The sequence below is a fragment of the Alexandromys fortis genome, unplaced genomic scaffold (genome assembly GCF_014885135.2).
Source record: "Alexandromys fortis isolate MF-2015 unplaced genomic scaffold, M_Fortis_MF-2015_v1.1 scaffold_235, whole genome shotgun sequence".
NCBI lineage: Eukaryota > Metazoa > Chordata > Mammalia > Rodentia > Cricetidae > Alexandromys > Alexandromys fortis.
Window position 1 is genome coordinate 755,880 of NW_026068114.1, and position 23,977 is coordinate 779,856.

General features: G+C 45.9%; 1 protein-coding gene and 1 non-coding gene across 3 annotated transcripts in view; one reads left to right on the forward strand and one right to left on the reverse strand.

The window, feature by feature from the left end:
- Bcl9 (BCL9 transcription coactivator) overlaps positions 1 to 23,977 on the reverse strand; it is an 86,912-nt gene that overhangs the window by 48,866 nt on the left and 14,069 nt on the right. The gene's annotated exons all lie outside the window — the stretch shown is intronic.
- LOC126490128 (small nucleolar RNA SNORD71) lies at positions 21,002 to 21,087 on the forward strand. The gene has a single exon (XR_007589119.1). It is a non-coding gene; the product is annotated as a small nucleolar RNA SNORD71 (small nucleolar RNA).

Genomic DNA, 23,977 nt, shown 5'->3' on the forward strand with positions numbered 1-23,977 from the left:
AGAACCAGTTGGAGCCGGAGCTGGAACCAGAGTCGGAGTTGGACCAGAAGTCTAGAGTGCACGCCTTTAATCCTAGCATGCACACGGCAGAGGCAGGCGGATCTCTGAGTTCCAGGCCAGCCAGGGCTACCTAGAGACCTTGTCTCAACAACAACTACAACTAATGCTACCATTGCCTGGCAGTGTTGAGGGCATATAACTTGAAGGAAAAAAATTCAAATGATATAAAGGCAGCCGTTCTCAACTTGTGGGTCACGACCCCCATGGGCTTTGCATATCAGATATTTACATTATGATTCATAACAGTCGCAAAATTACAGTTTTGAAGTGGCAACAATATAATCTTATGCCGGGCGGTGGTGGCACACGCCTTTAATCCCAGCACTCGGGAGGCAGAGGCAGGCGGATCTCTGTGAGTTCGAGGCCAGCCTGGACTACAAGAGCTAGTTTCAGGACAGGAACCAAAAGCTACGGAGAAACCCTGTCTCGAAAATCAAAAAACAAACAAACAACAACAAAAAAAAACAATATAATCTTATGGTTGTGGTCAGCACAACACGAGGAACTGCATTAAAGGGTAGCAGCGCTAGAAAGGTTGAGAACCATTGGATTAAGTTCTCGGAGGGGGAAGCCTTTTCAGTTTAATTTGAGTGGACATGGGCGTGTGTGTGGTGTGGGGGACCAACTCATATTTTTAAAATTCTTGGCTGTGGGGGCTGATATTGGTTGCCAACTTGATTGCGTGTGGAATCAGCTGCAACACAAGCAGCTCAGGAGGGACTTTCTTCATCGATGTGTTCGAAACCATGAAGATCCATCCATCTTAAATGCAGGCAGGAGCCTCTAATGGGAGCTGAGATGAAAGGCCGTGGGAGAAGGGAACTCTGTACCTGGCCTGCTTGCCCTCACACTCACTGACAAATCCATCTACCCTGCTGCCACAGCGTGCTCTCACCCATATCAGAACTAACTCCCGCAGCATTCAGGCGTAAGTTAGTACAGACAGACATACAGACAGAAGACCAACAGACTCCTCCACAATACTGCTGAGATGTCCAGCCTTGTAGACTGAGCAACTACTGGATTCTAGACCTTTCCAGTGTGAAGCAGCCATTGCTGGACGACCTAGAACTACATCCGATGAGTCAATATAATAAGCCCCATCTAACATATGTCTTTACTCTCTCAGTTCTGTTCCTTCAGGGAACTCTGACTAAGTCATTCCCCGCAGATATGATTTTATTCATCAGAGTGGTTATAGTCATATTTAGAACTGGAGTTGAAAAGACATTTAAACATACACAGCATCACTACACATTCATCTTTAAAAAGCGTAGCTGCTGGGCTCAGAAAACTCCAAAAGTGACGTGAACTAGCAGCTGTCCAACATCAAACTGAAAATTCAAGATCTAGAGCTAGGAATGATGGCGCAAACCTTCAATTCCAGGACTGGACTCAGGAAGCAAACAAAGGCCAGCCTGATCTACAAGGCGAGTTCCAGGATAGCCAGGGCTACACAGAGAAACCCTGTCTCAATAAAACAAAAGCAGAAACCAAGGTCTGCATAACAAAGCAAAAATTTTAAGCCGGGCAGTGGTGGCGCGCATGCCTTTAACCCCAGCACTTGGGAGGCAGAGGCAGGCGGATCTTTGTGAGTTCAAGGCCAGCCTGGTCTATAAGAGCTAGTTCCAGGACAGGCTCCAAAGCAAGCACAAATTTTGCCTTTTTGAATTGTTTGTTTTGTTGTTTTTGTTGTCGTTTTTGTTTTTCAAGATAGAATTTCTCTGTAGCTTCTGTGCCTGTCCTGGAACTAGCTCTTGTAGACCAAGCTGGCATCGAACTCACAGAGATCCACCTGCCTCTGCCTCCCAAGTGCTGGGATTAAAGACGTGTGCCACCATCTCTGGGCTGAAAACCAGCATCCCTCTACCGTGGCCATCAGCTGTATTTTCCAAACCAAAAATTAAGACTCAAAATAAACTTGTGAGCCGGGCGATGGTAGTGTATGCCTTTAATCCCAGCACTCGGGAGGCAGAGGCAGGCGGATCTCTGTGAGTTCGAGACCAGCCTGGTCTACAGAGCTAGTTCCAGGACAGGCTCCAAAGCCACAGAGAAACCCTGTCTCGAAAAACCAAACAAACAAACAAACAAACTTGTGCACATACTGGAACAGAATATTTAAAATCAAGATTAAAAGTTACAACGATCTGAGACAATGCTTCCAGAATGTTCTGCTGCATTCATTCCCCCCCCCCTTTTCCCATAAGGGGATCATGCTTTGCTCTGTCATGAGATAATTCTGTAGTTACAAAATAAGTATCAGACTCTAGACTCAAACTCCATCCAAGGAGAGCCACAGGTGAAATGAAAAGCCACAGAGATAGCAAGTAGGTATGGGATAACCAATGCGAGACAGATGTAAATCAGGACCACCAGACCACACCAGCTTCCTAAGCCGTGAGCATCTGCAGGGCTCAGTCAACCCTAAACACGACTGTCATAAGCTACAATGACCCTGGCTAGTGTGCTCCCTGGGCGCCATAAGAGGCTCCCAGTGCCATGAATTTAGCCTCTTTGTCACTTGTCAAAATGCAAATCTAATTATTTGACTGTCATGGTTATTCAAGAGTCAGACAACAATCCCACACTCTCATGGAATTGTTGCAGAACACTTTGTGCATATTTTTGCGCTCAGCTAAGCTTCCTATCAAGCACTGGCCCTCAAAAATAACACATTGAGGAAGAAGACCCCTTTCTTTCGGTGGTAGCAGATTTGTGAGATTTGTCCTCACTTTCTCCCCTCATTCCTCCAACACCAAGAGACCAGGAGTAAGTGAAGTGGCAACAGTGACCGTACCCTTTTGCCTCAGCCTCATTATTGCTGATATTGAGAGAAACATCATCTTGAAGTTAGTGAAAACAAAACCCCAGGGAGATCCAGAGCCCACCCTGGAGGACACCACCGTCACATTGCAGCAGCATGTCTTACTCATCAGTACTGCATCTTAATGCACCCCGAGATGCCAAGTGTCGCTGCAGTGGCATCAACCGTCAGAATGGCTATGCAATGTGCTTTTGGTTTCTATATAGTGAGTTTCTGATTCTCACGCTCTGTTTTTGCCCAGACTATAGAGTGAGTTAACTGACCTCTAAGTTCAGTGTGAACTATTAGGTTTTGTGAAAAGTCAGGGGCTGTGTACAGTAATACTCTGCTATCTAGCAGGCACAGGCCTGGGCTCCCTCCCCAGCTAAGCTAATACCTTTAGATTTGGCTGGGGATGTAAGCTAGTGTTAAAGGGTTTACCTGCAAGAGCTCAGTACCCTAGACTGCCCCTGACCAGAACATATATCAGCACACACCGTATAGAAAACTGTTTATGTGATGGAGGATGCGGATCTCTGCTCTGCTTGTGAGCTTTGTACTTTGGGCAAGTATATATCTACTGAGATGGTTTTTAAAATCTCTTAAAATATATTTTAAAATAAATATTTAGAATACTTAAACATCTTAAATATTTAAAATTGTTTAAATTTATATATATGTATGTATATATGCACACACACACACACACACACACACACACACACACACACGAGTGTTTTATCTACACGTACAACTTTATGCCAGAAGAGGGCATCAGATTCCACTGTAGATGGTTGTGAGCCACCAAATGGGTGCTGGGAATTGAACTCAGGTCCTCTGGCAGAGCAGTCACTGCTCTTAACCACTGAGTCTTCTCCACAGGCCTCTACTAAGATGTTAATCTATATATATTTTTAGATGTATTTTTATTTTTTTTAATTTAAAAGTGTATTTATTCATCAACAGTGATACAACTCAGAGCTATACTGCCCAATGAAAACAAAACAAAACCAAAAACGTTTCTTGGTGTTTTCAGATTTCTGGTATGCTACTTTTCGAGAGTCGGGAACGAGGCATCCGCATTCCCAGGTAGTCTGGGAGTTTTCAAACTTATAGTTTAAGCATACTCATAACAGTCTCCACCCACCAAAGTTTGAATAGCTAAAATCCCGTTTAAAGAATAAAATGTAATAAGTTTAATAGTGCTCACAAAGAACTGCACCCTACAGGAATAGTCAGTGTGAAATATGGTTTAAAAGCCCGGTCTCCCAGCAGGGGAACAGCCCCTTGTGAATCATGTGTGGGCGTCGCTATTTACGGAAGCATTTTCCAGGGACAATGTGCTCTACCCTCAGCGAGCATTCAGATGACTTACAGGAAGCATGCTGCACATACTGCATTTGTCCCTTTTTACTGATTTGACTGTATGAGTGTTCACCTACGTGTATGTCTGTGTGGCAGGATCATGCAGTGCCCTCAAATGTCAACAGAGGGCGTCAGATCTCCTAGAACTGGAGCTACAGACAGCTGTGAGCTGCCAAGTGGGTGCCAGGAACTGAACCCTGGTTCTCTGGAAGACCAGCCAGTTCTCTTGACTACTGAGCCATCTGTCTTTTTAAAAATTATCCTTTTTTTTGACTTCCTTCCTAAAAGTTGTATTACAGCTAGTGTATTTTTGCTTACTTATATACATATTATAATATAGGTTAGGACCCACAGAATGAAGGAGATCATGCATGCATTTTTTTTCCTTTCTGAGCTAATGTGGCCTTGCTTAATATTATACATTTTAAATCCATCAGTTTCCCTCAAAATTTTGTGATTTAACTTTTCCTTGGAGCTGGATAGTATTCCATTTTATAGATATACCAGATTGCGTTATTCATTGTCTGTAAAATGTGGTTCTAGATGGGACTAGCAGTGCACAGCCATAGTCCCAGTTACTTGAGAATCTGGAGCAAACTTGTCTGGAGTTTAGGGGCACCCTGAGGAACACATAGCAAAAATAAATAAAATGTTTTAAATAAACAAAAATTATCATCGAGCTTCCTTGTTCCTAAACAAACGTCAGCGGGGACTGAAACTAAACGGCAACGATTTGGCGGAGGGGAGCCAGCACAGAAGATAAAGGTGCTCAGTGCTGAGCCGAGAGCCTGAATGTGGTCCCAGGTGTGTGGCAGCTACTCCTCAGCAATCCCAGTGCTTCTGCGGTGAGATGGGAGGTGGAGAGGGCAGGAGTGACTGGAAGCTCACAGCCAGCTAGCCCGGGGCCAGCGCAGCACAGCAGCATAGAGAGAACTTACTCAGCAAGGGGAAAAGCAAGAACTGACTCCTGGAAGCTGTCCTCTGACTTCCACACACACACCGTGGCACATGTGCACCTGCGTGCGCGCGCGCACACACCAAGTAAATAATTACAGAAAAACGGTAAGAGCAGTGACTTCCAAACTCTAAAGCCATCTGTCTCCATCCTGAACCAGTCTGCCTCTTGCTCCTCCACAATGCATCAGGTAGCTTATTAATTTAAACATCTAGCAAAATTAAGTAGAAAAAAAGAATCCCTGAGAATTTTTTGTCACTGATCGTACTAACCGAACGTTCTTGAAAAGCATCAGAACCATGGCTGCGGGTGCCTGAAGTCAAGATTGGGAATGCTAGGTACACTGGCAGACTCTGCTGACTCCAGCGATGTGCAAAGGCACATCAACTCTATCTGGTTTATTCCAATTCTCTCAGGGCTATTAGATTCAATTACCAATTATTAGATATGGGTTCAAAATATCCCTAGATTGTAGCACAAAGTTGAAGCATTCAGCAGAGAAACGTAAATGAGAAGTTAAGGGATCTACTAGAAGATGATAAGGCAGCATAGTTATTGTACTTGCCTTGCCCAGAAATGCCACATTAGATTTAGTGCCCACGAAAGGGAGCATGAAACCCAGACCAGAAAACCACCAGATCTGGGTTTGAATCCAATAAGGCAGGTGACTAGCATGGGGGGAGGGGGGACTGACAATTAATTTTTTTCATTTTTTTTTAATCATCACTGTATTGCTAGCATGTTGTTGGGCTCTGGACACAGAGCAGAAATGGCATGGTTTTGTGGGGAAAATGGAGGTTTTTTTTTTTTTTTTTAAAGTATGAAAGAATCGCAAGGATCCACACAGAAGAGCTAACCTGGTTTGGTAACTTGAATGTAACCAAATGATCTTACAGGGAGAGATATTATTAGGAGGTATGTCTTGATGGAATAGATGGCCTTGTTGGAGGAAGCGTGTCACCGTGGGGGTGGCTTGGAGGCCTCATATATGCGCAGTATATTTGTTTCAGTCGACTTCCTGTTTCCTACAAGATGTAGGACTCTCAGCTCCAGACCATGTTTGCCTGCAGACTGTCATGTTCCCTGCCATGACATGGACTGAACCTCTAAACTGTGAACTGCCACCTCAATGAAATGTTTTCCTCATAAGAGTTGCCATGGGGGGGAGGGGGCTGGAGAGATGGCTCAGCTCTTAAGAACACTTGCTGCTCTTCCAGAGGCCTTGAGTTCGATTCCCAGCAACCACCTGGTATACATGGGAGAGTTAAATTGGTCTGTATAGGGGAGCTACCTGCTTTGTATGCGTTAGCTAACTTGGTCTGCATTGGGGACTTAGCCTGGTCTACATGGGTGAGCTAACTTGGTCTGTATTGGGGAGTTTTAACCTGGTCTATGTGGAGGAATCAACCTGGTTTGTATGGAATAACTAATGGGGTCTGTATCTGGGAGCTAACCTGGTCTATATGGGTGGGTGAACCCGTTCTATATCTGGAGCTAACCTGGTCTGTATGGGTGAACTAATCTGGTCTATATGGGCGAGTGAACCTGTTCTATATCTGGAGCTAACCTGGTCTGAATGGGTGAACTAATCTGGTCTATATGAGTGGGTGAACCTGTTCTATATCTGGAGCTAACCTGGTCTATATGGATGAACTAATCTCGTCTGTGTGAGGGAGTGAACCTGGTCTGTATCTGGGAGTTAGCCTGGTATGCCTGGGGGAGCTAACCTGGTCTATACAGGGGAGACAATATGGTCTGGGAGTCAGAAGTAGCCTGAAGGGTGACATCCAGGAGAAGCCAGAAGGGATAACCCGGAGTTAAAACCTGGGAAAGCCATTCCTCCTTTTCAGGTCCTTGTTTTGAATTGGGGATTATAATAAGCTATCTCAGGGGATTCCTCTGACATTTTAATGAGTGTTGATATTTAAAGCAGTTAGTATAGCTTTTGGCTTGTAGTAAATACTCAATAAATGATAGCTGTCCTTATTACTTTTTCACAGCCTTCTTTAAGAATTTTCTCTAAAAAAAAAAAAAGCAACAGTTACAAAGTGACCCTCCAACCAAATACTTCCGTTTTCCTGCACTTGCGTCATGGGAGAGAGGGATGAGCAGACGCAAAGATCATCTTTCTCTCACCCTGCCCTTGGCTCCGTGCGTGACGCTCACCTTGACTGCAAAAGCAGGTCCTCAGGTCTCTTTAGTCTCCGGCTTAGCATGTTACATGAGTCAGATCTGAAATTCTGGCCCCTTCAAAGGCTGGAGTTCCTCCCTGTTTAATCAGACATGAGACAAATCGCGTGCTGCGGCAGAGGCGTACAAACACGCTTTAATTACAATATTGTAACACCAATTAGAGATCTATCTAATCGAGGACCCGGCACTTCCTGCTCGGATATTACTCCCATGTCGGGATAATTACTGCTAATTAAGCCTGGAACTAATTAGGCTAAATGATCTCATTTATACCAACAAAGATGACTTCTAGGAGTTCATAAGAAAAACCAGGGTGATCTTATCATTCCTGGGCTATCTGGCTTTTCATCCTGGAAACGAAGCCCCTCTCCTCGACATCAAGGGGCATGCAGAGTCTGTTCTGTGGAATTCTGGGTGAGAAGGGAACAGGTTCTTCGTTTGTCTTCCCAGATTCTCCTATACGGGGAAACCAGCCCTGTCAGCTCATGGCTTACTATCCTCCTCCACAAATGTGTTGAAAGCGGCAGTCACTGAGAGGCTGTGGCAGAGAGCCATCCAACGCAGCCTTGCTCTGGTTCCCGTTTACCTGCAGTTCTGGCCAATTTGTGCCAGCATCCCTTCTCCATCCCCCACAGAGCACACAAGGCTTGAGCTCAGCCAGGCAAACTGAGGTTTGGGCACATTTCTGTTGCTGCCAACCCTTACTTTCCCTCTCTAAGACAGGGGTAATGATAGTATCCTGGGGTGTTTGGGGGTGGGGATGAACAGCGTCTCCAGCACGGAGTAGAGGTAATGCCAGTATGTGGTATCCATCAGTAATTAACATCAACGTTTAGTCTCCCCTTCCAGGGCACTGTAATACCTCAGTTCTGAACTAAATTCCACTTTGGCCTGTTCTCCATTCTTTTCTGGCCTAGAGCAGTGTCAGTGAGCAAAAGGCACACGGCACAGAGTTAGGAAGTCTGGCTATTTTTCAGCTGTATGACTTGAGGAAGTCACCTCTTCCTAGGAAGGACAGCACTCGTCACACGCTTGATCGACTGTTCTACCCCAACTTTCTGACTTCGCCTTTACAACACTCCCCATTCGAGGTGAGAAAGCTGAGACCTCAATAAATAACTAACTTAAAAATAAAAATAACTTTCACTGCTACTAAATGCCAAGTCTGGGGGCAGGCCCTCACTCATAGCTGTGTCCCGAGTCGCTGTTACCACGGATTGCCCTCATCCCTACCTGTAACGGAGGAGGGGATTAAAGTCTTCGTCTTTGTAAAACCTGCAGTATGTATCAAACATGAAGTCTTTATTGTATGTCTGACACATGCTCCATTCTATGGAGGATAGCATGCTCCCCCAATACGAACATCCGACCTACCAGTCTTAATACTACAAATACACAAGCACACATATGTGCCCGTCCTCACTTGCATACACACGTTACATATATCATCTTCGCTGCATGGTTCTGTAGGGGACAATGCTGTTCTTAGGTATCTTCCTGGCCTCTGGAAGGTTTTTTTTTTTTTCCTCCTGGGGTTGGATTTGTACAGTGAAGACCAATGGGAACTAAGGATGTTTACCCATTTTTCTGTGGTCCACAAGGGTTGGCTCCTCATCCTTCCTAGAAGAATATGGCAAGTGAGGTACCAGGGCACAGAGCACCCTGCATTGACTTATTAGAAGAACATGCTTTTAAGGAATTTGGAAAGAGGGCAGGAAGCTGTCTCATGAACAGGCCTTAAAATATATTTAGTGATTAATGAAAGGGTATGAAAAATAAATAAATAACTTCTTTGGCAAATTCAGAAACCTTTTATAAGATGAATCATCAAGCCATTCTCCCAGCTCTCGTTTCTGCTTCTCCGGGGTATAGACAGAGGCTTAATGTACCATTTTTGATTCCTTAATATAGCTAAGGTCCTTGGCTTCTCATACCATGAAAACCTGGCAGGGAGCAGAGGGCCTCTGTGGCTGAGGAAAGAAATACTCAGAACCCAGTCACAGCATAGCATGCCTAAGGGAGAGTTTGGTTAACTTAACCATGCCCTAGCTGTTCTGTTCCCATGTGGCAAGGATGGGTCTCAGAGTGGCTGGGTTTCTTCATGTCTGTCCCAGAACTATCATCTGCTATTATTTAAGTATGATCTACATAGTAAGTATGACCCAGTATTATTTAAGTAAAATCTACAGCCATCACTGTCCTTTGGGGACCAACAGCCTGGGCTCTCCCTAGTAAAGAGCTTTATCTGTGTTGAAAGGAGTCTTCCCAAACAGACTCTAAAACGTCCTCAGTGATGGTGGCCAGCCGGCTGGTTCTTTGACACAGGGTCTTTTTCAAGTTCTCCTCAGCATCCACAGGCTTGCTTATTTGTTTATTCGTTTGTTCAGCTGACACTGGGCTATTCTGAGCTCCATTTGGGTGGGCCTAGGGGAGAGAATACGCTGGCCAAGAAGGAGGGACTGCTTGGCTGCTCTCCGGTGATTCCTGTACCCCCCCTCCTCTCCCTCTTGAAGAGCAGGCTATGTGTCATTCTTATCTGAGAAGTGGCTTCTCTCTCTCTCTCTCTCTCTGAGGGAGGACGAAGGAAGAGAAAATTCTGAAGTAGTTGGTTTAATGCGTTTAATCTTCTTCCAGCAAACATCGCATGTCACCCACTAAGGGAACGGGAAGGAGCTAGGTCTGCAGGCAACTCAGAGAGCAGAGCGGCAGAGGCACAAGTAGAGGATGGTAAGGAAGGGGGAAAGGCAAATAGCAAGAAGTCTTAGCATTCCTTCAACCGGCAAGCGATGAGCTTTGGATAAGGATGCTAGGCACCGTCCTAGGGTTCCACGCAGATCAAAAGTAAAGTGAACTCTGTCCTCCAAGAGGTATGCAGTGCTAGATGAGAAAGAACATGATGGATTTGGAGAGGTGTCTCGGGTAAATCCAACAGGTTCTCAAGAGTATTTGGATGGAGAAATTAAGAGGAGAGGGAGAGGGAGAGGGAGAGGGGGAGAGAGAGCGAGAGCGAGAGAGAGAGAGAGAGAGAGAGAGAGAGAGAGAGAGAGAGAGAGCTCGGTTAGTGAAGGGTTTACCTTGGGGGACAACATGAAAGTGGGTGAGATTAATTAACCAGAAAAGAGAACGCAGGTGGTGATTCCGCCTTCCTAAAATAAAGCGAATGTGTCTTCTTTGCGTGGTTTTGGTTTGCTTGTTTATTTTTTGCTGAAGATGCCTGTGGGAGAGCAAGGATGAGGAGCAGTGGATAATGGCAAGGGGTCTGGAACTCGGGAGAGGCCTGAAGGTGTTAGGGAAGTGGGAGGGTGGGAAACACCTTTGGCGAGGTGAAGGAGTCACCGATTAGAAATCAGTGTGTGATGAGTTCACGGAGGATGTGGGTGAGGCGGAGAAACAGGATGAGGAAAGGGAGCAAAATGTAGAGTGTGCACGTGGAAGAATCTGAGAGCCCTGGGTCCTAACCACTAGGCAACCAGGGAAGCCACACATAAGGGTCGGAAAATGTAGTCCCTGCACTTGGAAGATGATCATGCAAAACTGCACCCACTCCACTCCGTAGAAACTGCTTTGGCCAAAGTCACAAATGGCTTCAGATGGGCAAAGCTCTGAGGGTGCCTTCCAGCCTGTTTCTTGCCTTCATGCAGCCTGCGTCTTACCTGATTTTTCTGCAAGGCTGGCATCACTGACTCCTCAGCGCCTCCTGACATAACTCCGGGGACACTGTCTTTTCTTACTTCTCCCATCTTTCACCTTTTCTCACCTTCTGCCTTTTAAGTGAGATACCAAGGATACCCCCAAAGTCACCCTAAGACTTCTCTAGGCATTCCAAGTGCTCTCTGAAGGTGACTTTTGCAGCTTCCACTGCTGCTGCCAACAGATAGCTTCCAAGTTAGTCTCCAGCCCAACACTGCTGACCAGAACCCCTGACACAGAAAGAAAGGCGTAAAGGTCTGCGGGAACTGAGCTCTAGCCGGAGTTCTCCAGCCACAGGCTCCACCGGCCATCATCACCAGGATGTTCACAGGGTCTTCACATTCATGAAAAAAATCATCCTCATGCCTGGTTCTTCCGCCACAGAGAAAAGGCAGTTTCTAGGGGGAGTTTACTCTCTAGTGTTTTAAGCTCCTTGAGGCTACAAGTCTCCGGAGATGATTTGACCACAGTGCTTTGCCCTTAAGCACCGCCATCTAGGACAGAGGTCTATTAAAGAAGTAACAAGGCCTTAAGAGGACAACCAGGACTCTCTAGGAAGACCGGGCACTGGCCGGGGAGGTGGACTCATTAGCATATCTAAAGCTGATATGCAGACACTTTCTTAGGAAAGGGGCCAGCCAGGCCAGCCTTAGAGAGGAGCGCACAGAAGCCCGCTAATGGTTCTGTGCCTCTGTGAGATGCACACGCCTTCAAAGTGTGCTTGCCAGAGCTGCAGTGGAATGTTAGGTTTAAAACAGACAGCCAGCAGCTGCGCAGAAAGGCAGACAGACCTGCTGGGTCACTAGCAACACCACCCTAGCAGATAAGGCAGCGGGGGCGGGGCGGGGGTGGCTCCTGAGATTGTGGGGGTGGGAGTGGGGGCCCCCAGGGCAAGAACCGATGCAGGAGCACTATCTGCTCTCACTCCTGGTCTCATTATTTTCTTACACACTCTCCTTCTTCCCCAGAGTTGGGCATTATAGGAGGATCACGTATAAGGCAAGCTTGATGCTTTAAAAAAAAATACCTGTATACTACTAATTGTTGAGCATCTTTATTTTTAAGTAAAATATTTTTTTTTCTCACGGCTTTTACTTGACTTAGAAATAAATGGATGGGTTCCATTTTGTCTCTCCCTCCTAAATTTCCCTTAGGCATAGACCAAATATGTGTGAAATGCCAGCTCAATTAGGGTATGTTAGAAGTTATCTGTGCCTCTGAAAAGCAGTCCCGGGTAGAGCACTCTTCCTGAACTTGCAGATATTACTGCTACTGCAGTAGGGGTGAGAATGATACTCTTGGCTAGGAAATTAAACAACAGAAAAAATGCTTCTCTGAAAAAACGGTCTCCTAAATTTCATATTGTCTATGAGTTCACCTTTATAAGAACCCATTAATTACCACAGACCATGGGTTTGGAAAATTCACTTGTTGGAGATAGTGGGTGTCAAGAGAGGGAAGACTACAAGCAGTTTGCTTTTCATTTTAAAAAAGGGGGGTGGTGGAGAGGTGACTCAGTGATTAACTTCCTGCCGAGGTCCAGAATCTTGTTCCCAGCACCTGCATCAGGAAGCTCATCACCGTGGGTCCCTGCATTCGTGTGTATAGACTGCCCTCTACACACAATTTAAAAGTAAAAAAGTGTAAATATTCTTAATTAAAAGGAGGAAAAACAGAATATGATACTCCTTTGTGAAGTGCAAGAACAGTCTGTTCAGAAGTGGGAAATTCTTCCCACTTCTGGAAGAGGCTCTGGGCCCTTCTGGGGCTTCCCAATCACACAGTCCCTGTTTCCCACAGGGCCTAATTTACACCCCCCAACCCCCACCCCCAGCCCAGCATCCATAGAAGATGAGATAATAGGGCACCTGATGCAATAGCCTGGGGTATCCAAAACCCTTCTGAGTGTAGATTTCCCCCAAAATCATCACATCCACACACACCAACACAATTTTAAACACGAAGATCACAGCTAGGCTTATATGGAAAGCACAATAAACAGAGGTACTTAAGCTTCAGAGCCGTCCCTTCCCCTTCGTGGGCTCCTTCTGAGGACCCACATCTAAGGAAGCTTGTCTTCTGGAGCTCCCTCTCCCAACTGGCCTGGACTCAGCCCTGCAGATACAGTTCATCTTCAATTAGCCAGTCAGTATCACTTGAAGGATGGGCCCTACAGGTATCCGGTCCAGGTCCAGATGGATGCTGGAAGGAAGACTAGAATAACCACACAGTCGTGTCTCCAGTGTGTTTATTACTTAACATATTGGGTGCTGCCCTCTCTTGATGTGTTTTTGTTGTTTGGTTTGGTTGGTTTTGTTTTTTGTTTGTTTGTTTTTGTTTTTGAGACAGGGTTTCTCTGTGTAGCTTTTTCTCTGTGTAGCTTTGGAGCCTGTCTTGGAACTCACTCTGTAGACCAGACTGGCCTTAAACTCACAAAAGATCTGCTTGCCTCTGCCTCCTGAGTGCTGGGATTAAAAGTGTGTGCCATCACCACCAGGCTTTTTATTTGTTTTTTTAAGACAGGATTTCTCTGTGTAGACCAGGCTGGCCAAGAACTCACAAAGCTCAGCCTGCCTCTGCCTCCTGAGTGCTGGGATTAAAGGTGAGCCGCCACCACCGCCTGGCCTTTCTTGGTGTGTTTTTATACCAACAAGACACTCAATGTCTTCATGATAAACTTTAAAATTCATTTTACTTTTGTTTGTTTATTTTGACACAAGGTCTCTCTTTGTAGCTCTAGAATTTGCTTTGTAAACCAGACTGCCTTTAAACTCAAAGAGGTCTGCCCACGTTTGCCCCTCTAGAGACACCGTGCCTGGCTCTCATTTCTTTATTGTGTTAGTACACTGTCGTTTGATTGTGGATTCTCAGTGAAGGCTACTTTAAGGGATAAGAATTTTAAGAAACAGTAATTTGAGATTTTAGCAACTAAAATGAATTGCAGGAATGACCAGCAGTTGAGGCAGATAGGGTGGAGGAGGTCTAGCCAGAGAGAAAAGAATGAAATCCACCAGGTACCTACTAAGGTACCTGGTACCAAGATCCATGTACCAAAGCCTTTACATCCACACAACCCGCAATCCCTAGGGACAACAATCCCATCCCAAAAGTCCTGGCAGTTTGCGTCAAGATTCCCTAGTTTATGATTTCAACTTCTATGTGGAAAGGAACAAGACCAGGCCCAGGGGATGGAGCTGGGCCTGGGGGAGTTTATTCCAGTTCTGTATTACTGAGTACTCCAGCCCCAGGTATTCGGCATTCAGCCTTCACACACTCTGTGATGCCACACAGGTGCCAATGCAAGAGTGTGTGTGCCTTCGCCTTCCAGCATGGTCTCAGCAGTCCCAGGGACCCAGCGTGAGGAAGAATGTTGGTTGGCAATGCAGGAGCCGGAGTTGCGTCTCAGGCAATGTTTCTTCCTTAGTAGATGGTATTAGGAGTCCAGTAAGAGGGACAAACACCTCTGCCACCCACAATGACACCGAGAACAGCAGTGAAGAGATGTCTGGATGGAGTGGGCAAACTCATCACTTTAGGCTTAAGTTTTCTCACGTTGAAAAGTTAGGATGTTGGAAGAGACAATAGCTAATGTCCTTCCAGCTCTTGTTATTCTATGGTTTCGTCTTAAGAAGTCCTGATGGTTGGGGCTGGAGAGATGGCTCAGTAGTTAAGAACACTGATTACTCATCCAGAGAACCCAGGTTCAATTCCCAGCATCCACACGACAGCACACGACAGTCTGTAACTCCAAGATCTGACACCTTCACACAGACATACATGAAGGCAAAACACCAAAGCACATAAAACAAAAAATAATAAATCAAAACAACAACAACAAAAGAAGTTCTGATGTCATGATTGTTAATTCAACTGAAGACAGACTTCTGGTCAATAAAAGGAAGACCCATTCTGAGTGTGAGTGACACCATCCTGGAGTCCCAGAAAGACGAAAAAGAAGAAAGCAACCAACACAAGCACTCATGAGTCTTCTGCTTCCTCACTGCAGGGGGACTGGGACCAGCACTCACTGCAGGGGACTGTGACCAGCACTCATGAGTCTGCTTCCTCACTGCAGGGGGACTGGGACCAGCACTCACTGCAGGGGACTGTGACCAGCACTCACTGCAGGGGGACTGGGACCAGCACTCACTGCAGGGGGACTGGGACCAGACTCATGTGTCTGCTCCTCACTGCAGGGGGACTGTTCTAGCCTCTTATGCTCCTGCTGCCTCTCCGGCTATTCTGGACTTTCTCCCCTCAAGCAGCCCTTCCTTAACTGCTTTTATTCCAGGTCTGTGACAGCAGTGAGGACAAGTAGCTAATGAGGAGCAAATGGAAGGTGTTTGTCAACCGAGTAACGGCATGTTGGTTTTCATTATGGCTATAAGGTTATGAAAAATGGTATTTGAAAAACTCCACCAAGGTCCTGTCTGCTAGAATTTTTCATAAATGTGGACATATTCCCTACATGTGCTGTCCAATATGAGAGCCACTGACTACATTAGGCTATATCAATATTTAAAATAAAGGCACTATGGCTAAGATACTGATATTTAATATCTAACTTCATCCTAATTATTTTACACTTCAGTGGCTCTATGTGGCCATGGCCAGCGACTGACTACCACGCTAGACAGGACAAACATCACCTTTATTTAAGCCAGGCACCAGGTACAGAGATCAAAGACCACGGCCAAGGGTGGAGGGTGGCTTGGGGGCAAAGCATGAAGGCAGGAATGGGTTTGATTTCGGTAGTTCACAAACAGAGCGCGATTGCCGTTTAGGTCTTCTAAAGAGGACACTCACATTTTGTGATGAAGACAGTGGTAATAGGTTCTTTGCAGCTACGCAGAACTTTATGCCCTGCAGAGGGCTCTCTTGGGGTGTGGTTTGAGCGTCCGCGTAGCTCTGTGCCGCAGAAAACAAGTACCAGTTTCTCATTTTACAGACGAGGAAATCTAGACTCGGATATTTGCCTAAGGCCACAGACTTCAAAGAGTGAGGAAGGAATATTCGGAACCAAGCTCAAGACTTCATTTTTCTCTAGTTTCTTTCCACAGACAAGGTGACTTCTAAGCCCCGCCCCCAAGCCCCACCCACCCATCACACCTCCCCAGCCCACCTCCCCCTCCAGCCCCCACCTCCACCCCGGTCCTTCTCCGTGGAAACAGCAGCACATTTGTGTTTAAATATAAGAAGGGGAGACATGAGGAAAGGCAAGGGACAGGAGGGCCTTCTGACAAAGAACTGAAGCCTGAAGAAATCAAGACTCAAGAGTGAGAGAAAGGGTGAAAAACTAAGTCCCCACTAAGCACTGTGAGCAGCTGTCCACGGAAAAGCCAGCATTCCCCCGTCCTTTGGTTTGGAACCAGATTGTGTCCCAAGGCTTCTGGCTGTCTCCAAAAGTCACAGTCCCTTCAGAAAGAAAAGTCTGTCCCCCACCCCACTGAGCATGCTGCAAAGGACTTCAGCACATGGCTCTGGGCCCGCTCAGGCCGAACTTGAACACCAGACCTGACGCTCTTCGAGGGGTGTACTACGTCCTAGTCTAGGTTTCCTCCACTGCAAAAGCAGGAGTCGCTTCTCTTCCGTCTTACATGGTCATGGGATGCATTAACGGAGACACACTGCGAAGCCCGGGGCCATAGTGTTTGTGAGTGGTAGTTATTAATATTTTACACGATCTAGGCACTGCAAATTCTTGTGGATTCTAAAATAGGACCTGAAGAAACTACTTTCAGACAAGGTAGCCTGGAAAAGATCCCCACAAGACAAAGGGCCTTGGCTTGGATATCGAAGGTGAACGCGGATGGATGCCTGCAGGTTCTAAACAGTTGCTGGTAGCATCTCTTGACTTTTCATCTCCTCGTGCAAGGATGTCAAACTTTGTTCTCCCTCCCCCCAAGGTCTAGCCCTACACATGTAAGTACTTTTGTCTAATTTACCTGAATGCTGTGACTTAGAACTGCACGCACCCTGCACACAGAGATCCCTCTTGTTCACACTGATTAGCTGTCCAGTACCTGGTATGTACTGGGTGGTTTTGTTTTGTTCGTTGTTTTTTTTTTTTTCCGTTGTTGATGTTTGTTTTGTTTCTTAGATTTATTTTCATTTTGTGTGTCTGTCTGCTTCGCTGCCTGTCTGTCTGTCCTTCACGTGCATGCACTGCCTGTGGAAGCCAGAAGAGGGCGCAAGATCTGCTTGAGACTGGGGTTCTGGACAGTCGCAAGCCGCCACGTGAATACTGGGAATTGAACTTAAGTCCTCTGAAAGAGCAGTCAGTGCTCTTAAACACCGACCTGCTACAGACTGTGTAGGGTAAGTTCTGTGCCAAATAACAGAGAGGGAAAGGATGTGGCAGTGTCTGCGAGTGACAAGTGACATATTAGGGAAGGTCTCCATGAAGAGGTGGCATTGCTAGCCTGCCTAAGGAGAGCCAGCCCTGTGAAGATCAGAGGGCAGAAAGCTATGGACAGGGAGGGTCAGAAACGCAAAGGCCCTGAGGCAGAAATGAACTTGGCTGGTGCGTTTGAGGAGCCGAAAAGGCTGAAGTTGGAGCACTGAAGGTTAAAAGAGGAGGTGAGCACAAAGCCAGACAGGTATATGGGGTTTATGCCAGGCCACGGGAAGGAGTCTGGATTTTGCTCTAAATGCACTGAGGGCCATTTGGACATTAAGCTGGAGAACAATGAGATCTGCACTGCCTTTTAAAAAGATTACTCTTAATCCAGCCACCCTCTGTCTGGACTCCTGCGTGTGTACGAGTGCTCGCCTGGAGGCTCCCGAGAGCATCCCCACGCTGCCAGTTACCTGCCTGTGTCTCCCCACCTCTTTCAAGCTGTTGCTGCATCTCAGCACGTTCCTCAGCCATGCTCCCAGAGTGCGGACTTCCCTCTTTACAGCCAACACCCGGATGCCAGCCGGCCCTTGAGTAAAGGGTCGTTTGAGTCATCTCTCCTGTTCAAGAACTTTCAATAGCTCTCCAGCACCCAGGAAACCAAACTGCAACTCTCTCACCCTCCACCGAGAAGATCCCAATTCAGTTCATCCACTTTTTTCTACATTTACCTGCACGCATCCTGTAGCGACTTGCACGCATCCTGTAGCGACTTGGCCTTCTTGGGCATGGCTTGTTTGTACTTGAGCAGTTTTCTGGCTCGGCACTGACACTTCCCCCAGTTATGTCGGCTGGCATCCTGTGCTATACATTCCCTGGGGTCCAGTGATGCTGTCTCTCCTGGATGCGTTTTCTGCTCTTGCCGATCATATGTGGTCCTTCCGCAGGACTTCACCTGAGCCCATTTAAAGCATTTGCTGCATTCTTCCGTGTGTTATAGCTGTCTGTGTGCATGCCTCACTCCCCTCCTAAGCCAGTGTTTCGAGGATGGGGAAAGAATCCTCGTCCCTCTTTCTGCCTGTTAGTATCTAGCATTCAGGAGGGGCTTGATAAACACATGCTGAATGAACCGGTGAGCAAATGAACAAACACACAAACAGATCCTAAAATTCGCCTTTGGGCCACGTGGCTCAATTCGGTGATTTTAGAAAGTTGTGGATAATCATAAAAGGGAGTGAGGAGAGGTGACCTTCTAATCTTTACAACGGTGTTTTCAGGGCTGGGGGACCACAACAAGCATGGAACTCGTTCTCCATCGTCTTCCATGGGTGGCAGGAAGGGCCACCTGGGAGTTGCAGAGAATTACACACTGTGCCCACAGTGCCCTAGGACCCGGGTTCCGGTGTCTGCGGCTCCTGCTACTCACAGTCCTTCCATCCTAATTTAGTGGGTTTCTGGGAAATAATGTAAAACCATTTCTCTCAGCAATTAATTTTGAGTTGAGCAGATCCTTTCCAGAAAAAAAAAAAAAAGAAGAAAAGGATAAAAGTTTCAGCTAATTCCCCGATTCTTCGGTCTTATATTAGCATCCCTGAAAGCCTGAATTAGTGTGGTGGGGCTTACCTCAATCAATAGAGCTGCAGAGTTCATTTATCTTAAGTGACTTTGCTTTGGAGAGAGGTGCTGATGAGCAGAGGGGGTAGCGCCTCTCCTCTGGGAGGGACAAGGCTGGCTTTCCTCCTTTGCCACCCCTTGCCTTACACGAAGACCTTGACTCGTTAGGAATAAGACAGGAACTACATATCCCTGTGGCTATTGAAATCCCACATTCTTCTAATACGTTGTTTAGTTGCAAGCCACCTGTTATTAATTATGTCTGAGAATCACAAAGAACCAATGAAGAGTTCCTTGCCATTGCTCCTTTTTAAAAGCTTAAAATACCCAGCCCAGAAGGTTAAGATCACCCGCGATAGTTCCTTTGGTGAGAAAGAAACCTGGCGGTTGCTGCTTCCTGCGCATGAGCTTTCTCACCTTGGACGCTCACCTATCCTATATCTCTATTGCCTACCGACGACCTTGTTGAAATAGATGGTGTTTGTGTGTGCGGTGCTTACATTCATTTTCCCGTCTCTAATTTCACACGGGTGACTTAGTCTGAAATTTGCAGCTCAACCAGCATGGCTCAGTGAAGGACGCCTGCTGTGGAATATTAGTTTAAGATGTGTTACATTTGTTTATGCCGTGGAATATTTGCTTAATGATGCAAAGATGTGTTACTTTTTTTATGTTGCATTTGTTTAACTCTGTAAAGCTGCGTTACTTCGCCTGTCTAAAACACCTGATTGGTCTGATAAAGAGCTGAACGGCCAATAACTAGACAGGAGAGAGAACTAGGCGGGGCTGGCGGGCAGAGAGAAGAAAAAGGGAGGAGCAAGAAAAGGAGAGGAGAGGGCTGGAGAGATGGCTCAGTGGTTAAGAGCATTGCCTGCTCTTTCAAAGGTCCTGAGTTCAATTCCTGACAACCACATGGTGGCTCACAACCACCTGTAATGGAGTCTGGTGCCATCTTCTGGCCTGCAGACATACAGACAGAATATTGTATACATAATAAATAAATAACTACTTAAAAAAAAAAGGAGAGGAGGATGTCAGAAGGCAAACCACCCAGTCACGTGACTACGCAACCAGTCACAGAGTAAGAAGTAAAGAAAGGTATATAGAATAGAGAAAGGCAAAAGCCCGGAGTCAAAAGGATAATTTAAGAAGAGCTGGCTAGAAACAAGCCAAGCTAAGGCCAGGCATTCATAAGTAAGAGTAAGTCTCCATGTATTTACTTGGGAGCTGGGTGGCGGGTCCCCAAAGAGTTAAAAACAAAACTAAACTTAAAAAAAAAAAAAAANGACTGATTTCTAGGAGGTTCTACTGAGTATGTATATGAGTATGTATTTATTTCCAAGAGTTTAGTAACCAGCTTTTTACCAGGTTTGTCGTCTTTGGGTTCTAATTCTTGGTCTTTCTTTTTATTTTGAGTCAGGTTCTCACCATATAACTCTGGCTGTCTGGGAATTCACTATGTGGACCAGGCTAGCCTTGAACTCACAGAGACCTGCCTGCCTTTGCCCCCTAAGTGCTGGGACTAAAGGAGTATGCCACCACACCTGACCAAATTCCTGGCTTTACAACCCAACTATTGTTCCATAGCCCAGGAAGTCCCCGCAGAAATCTTTTTCAAGAACAATTGTACTACTTTTGTATTTCAGAGTATTAATAGGAAGGTAAGCATTGGGTTCTTTTCTCGAAAATGAGTGAGGGGTCCACTCTCCCGTGGTTGACTCTCACTCCCAGGCGTCCTGAGAGAGCTGTCGCCAGTTAAATCGGAAGGGCACACCTGGTATACGCACGCTTCAGGCGACTAGTGTGGCATGAGAGATGTATGGCTTCTGTCACTCTCTCGCACTGGCTGGAGAATGTAAGGGGTGACAGCTGAGTCAGGCGATCCGATCAATTAACACCTACAAGATTCTTCTAATGTTCCAAGTCCACCCTGCTCCATTTAAATAGCAAGGATTTGGTTAAAGCTATAAAAGACTTTTTTGGATAGATCATTAGAAGATGAAAATTAGGGATGATCTTTGGCTAAACATCACATCACAAAGCTGACACTTAAGCTGCTGACAGAATTTTTAGAAAATTCTCATTTAAGAGAACTATAAAATTGGGGCCGGTACCGGGCATTGGTGGTGCACACCCTTAATCCCAGCTCTTGGGAGGCAGAGGCCAGTGGATCTCTGAGAACTCGAGGCCAGCCTGGCCTACAAAGCGAGTTCCAGGACAGCCACGGCGGTTGCAAAGAGAAATCCTTTCTCAAGAAACTTTAAAAATAAATATATAAATAAATAAAGGCAGCTGGAGAGAAGGCTCAGTAGTTAAGAGCATTTGCTGCTCTTCCAGAGGACCGGGTTGGATTCCCAGTACTGCATGGTGACTCACAAACTGTCTGTAATTCCAGTTCCAGGGCCTCTGACACCCTCTTCTGGTTTCCATTGGGACCAGGCTCATATATGGTACACATGTGCACACACACACACACACACACACACACACACACACACATGCAGGCAAAGCACTCATACACATAAAATAAAAATAAACTATATATATATATACACACATATATAATTTGTATTGGCTTTTTCAAGACAGAGTTTCTGTGTGTAGTCCTGGCTGTCCTAGAACTCGCTCCGTAGATCAGGCTGGCCTTAAATTCAGAGGTCTGTGTGCCTCTGCCTCCTGAGTGCTGGGATTAAAGGTGTGCACTACCACCACCCAACATTGAAAAAAAATCTATTTTTTTAAGTTCTTTCATCTTTTTTCTTTCTTTCTTTTCATTGTTTTTATTGAGCTATATATTCTTCTCTGCTCCTCTCCCCTTCCCTTCAACCCTCTCCAATGGTCCCCATGCTCCCAAATTACTCAGGAGATCTTGTCTTTTTCTACTTCCCATGTAGATTAGATCCACGTATGTGTCTCATAGGGTTCTCTTTGTTGTCTAGGTTCACTGGGATTGTGAATTGTAGGCTGGTTTGAAAACATATTTTTAAAGAACTCTAAAAATGGAAGAAAGGCTACCAAAACCAAGCAAGCAAAACCAAAACTAACAACTCTCAAAATGTCAAATCTGAGGCTCAGGAGTTAAGAGAGGATAAGACTCTTACAGAGGGTCTGAGTTTGTTTCCCAGAGCTCACACGAGACTAAAAACCTGTAACTCCAGCTCCAGGAGATCAGGAGCCTCTGACCTCTTCAGCCACACCTCTGACCTCAGCCCTTGTAAGGCAGAGCCAGGTGAATCTGTGAGGCCAGCCTGGTCTGTGTAGAGAGTGCCAGGCTGGCCAGAGTTACATCGTGAGAACCTGTCTCAAAAAAAAAAAAAAAAAGGCAATTTATATTCAAAGAAATATGCCACCACTTATTAAACATACAGACGGGCATTTGAGAAGTACTCAGCACACTGTTATCCACTTTTCCTCTTCTAGAGTCATCTCACAACCTGTTGAAGGAAAGACAGGCCCACCAGAGCCAATCAGTGAAAGTGGCCTGCAGATCCCCGGTCCGGAGAATCGAGGAGACAGGTTACATCCGTCTGATCTTACAAGCATTTCCACTCTGTCTGCACACACGGGCATGCGTGTGTGCGTACACTTAAATGGAATATGTATATGCTTTCTCGTCTCATTTTTCCTATGGTCATGTAAACATTCTGTAATGTTCCAACTGTGCTCACTCCGTATATTTTGGTTCAGATTGAAACTCATTTGTTGAATACAAGCCTAAATGTGTTATCTGGTTTTATTTTGGGAAACAGGCTCTGCCTGCCGTCACCAACACTCTACCCCCATCTTCCCAACCAATTCCCTAGCACAGAATGTCTTTGTCAGGTTTAATAGCCTTCAGGTTTGACTTTTCTCTCCTGTCCTCCATTAATGATGTCTCTCTTTGCCACAGAAGCATACAATAAACTAGATATTGTAGGGTGCATCGATAGGGGAGATTTTTTTTTCTTGGCCCGGCTGGCCCTGAACATAAGCATCAAAGAGGCTTTTTGCCGCCGGTCACCATGTTGGAAGTACAGATTTTTTTCCCCACATAAGAACATTCCTAATCCCTTGTGAAATGTTATAAAGTGTTGTCTCGCTGTTGTTTTATGGAGGTGAGTTACCTAGGTGAATTACATAGTGCATGGAATCCACTCCTTAATATCTGCTTTTCATCGTTCAGTTCTCTAAACGTTTGCACACGTGAACGAATCCTGCAGCATCATTAGAAACTCATTTGCTAGCTCTTTCCACACAGTAGCTTGAAGCTCGGCATCCCAACCAGAGGGTATACAGTGGCCAAACTGAGTTTAGGTTTGTCCTGTGAGCTGCTTGGTTAGCCAATGTTCAGCGAGGGCCCGATATGTACCCATAACTATGCTGGCTTCTGGGAATTACTACAGAGATGAAAGTTAGACCTTCAAGGAACTCGGCTTTCAGGGCAGAAATATGAGACAGAAGCCACACGAGCGGGGGCACTCTCAAGTGATGACACATGGCTGATTTATCTGTGGCCTCCATTACCTCTTTTGATGTCTATACATCGAAGGCCCGTGGTCTGCTGAGCCACCTCTGCTAGGAATAGGCTACCCTGGGACACCTGCCCTCTGCAGGAGCTGCCTGCTCACCAAGAGTCCATGTTTACAAACTATCTGCCCTGGTTCTTCACATTAGTATAGCTATATGATTCAATTAAATGTACTGAAATAATGAAACAGAGATGCAAAACAGAAACCATGTCTATAGCTCTAAGTATGAGACAGGCATTTAGAGTGAATTACTAAAAGTTTAGCATGGTGGAGCAGTGGCCAAGACAGCACTTGCTATGGCAGGGCAGTGGTGGTGCACGCCTTTAATCCCAGCACTCGGGAGGCAGAGGCAGGTGGATCTCTGTGAGTTTGAGACCAGCCTGGTCTACAGAGCTAGTTCCAGGGCAGGCTCCAAAGCCACAGAGAAACCCTGTCTCGAAAAACCAAAAAAA